Source organism: Cavia porcellus, unplaced genomic scaffold, assembly GCF_034190915.1.
Source record: "Cavia porcellus strain 051 isolate PalLab524CR breed Dunkin Hartley unplaced genomic scaffold, mCavPor4.1 scaffold_5, whole genome shotgun sequence".
In the NCBI taxonomy this organism is placed as follows: Eukaryota; Metazoa; Chordata; class Mammalia; order Rodentia; family Caviidae; genus Cavia; species Cavia porcellus.
In genome coordinates this window covers 87,318,113-87,319,292 of record NW_026947488.1, presented here as the reverse complement: position 1 = coordinate 87,319,292, position 1,180 = coordinate 87,318,113, and the positions used below count along the sequence as shown (strand labels likewise).

The 1,180-nt window shown below is 41.7% G+C and overlaps 1 pseudogene; it reads left to right on the top strand.

Annotated features, from left to right (window-relative positions):
* The first annotated feature begins 222 nt into the window (after nt 1-222).
* On the top strand, nt 223-781 carry LOC111753446 (CD63 antigen-like; annotated as a pseudogene).
* The last annotated feature ends 399 nt before the right edge of the window (nt 782-1,180 follow it).

The following is a 1,180-nucleotide window of genomic DNA, read 5'->3' as shown; positions in this document are numbered from 1 at the left end:
CATTAGTGATACAATATTTTTAAAGCAGAGAACTTTAGAGCTGTGCACAAGAGGATCAGACAGCCTTGGAGAGTCCAGGCCCAGCAGTCCTGGTAGTGCAAGGAATAGCAACTATGTCAAGGTTTTGCTTAACAATCTTCTGATGACAGTCTGCACCTGCACAGTGGGACTGATCGCTGTGGATATAGTGGTCAAACCTATCCTGAGCTTGATCATGAGCCAATGGGCTATTCCTTGAGGCTTACTGTCTGTGACCAACTTTGCAGTGAGGATTTCCTCTTCTTGGTGGCCCTCAGAAGCTGCTGTTGAGCCTGTAAGCAGAACAATTATCTCATGACCACCTTCGCCAATTTACCGATTGTGAGCATGCTAGTTGTCCATAGCCATCCAGGCTATGTTTTTAGAGACAAGGTGAGAGCATAATTCAGTAAGGACTTTCAACAGCAGATGCAGAATTACCTCAAAAATAATAATACAAGGCATTCCTGGACAAGTTGCAGACAAATTTGAGTGCTGTGGGGCTGCTAAATCCATAGATTGAGGGAACATTGCTAGCCTGGGCAGAGACCAGGTTCCCAACTGCTGCTGTGTCGCTGTGGCCCTGACATCAAGCAGTGTTCTATCCATACCGAGGGCTGCATAGAGAAGATTGGGATGGCTCAGAAAGAATACACTGTTGGTGGCTGCAGCAGCCTTGGGCATTGCTTTGGTTGAGGTTCTGGGAATCATCTTTGCTTGCTGCCTTGTGAAGAGTATTCAAAATGACCGTGAAGTGATGTAGGGGGTCTGGTCTCATTGACACCTCGTCAAGGAGAGTAATGTAGTAACCCCAGGTTCTTTCAATTAAATGGATTTTTTTAGACCAAACAAATTGTATATATTATATTCTTAATGTTTGTACAATTTGATAGTGATTCCAAGGTCTTGGATTTTTTTTAGTGGGTAGATTCTTTGTTATTCAGTCAATTTCATTGCTTATTATTGGTCTGTTAGCACACTTATGTCTTTTGGGATAGTATGCATCTAGGAATCTGTCCATTTCTTCGAAATATCCAGTTTGTTTGAGGATAATTTTTCAAAGTAGTTACTACCTTCTGGATTTCCACAGTATCTGTTGTAATTTCACCTTCATCATTTCTAAATGATTTCTAATCATTGCATTGATGTGAACCTTTTATCT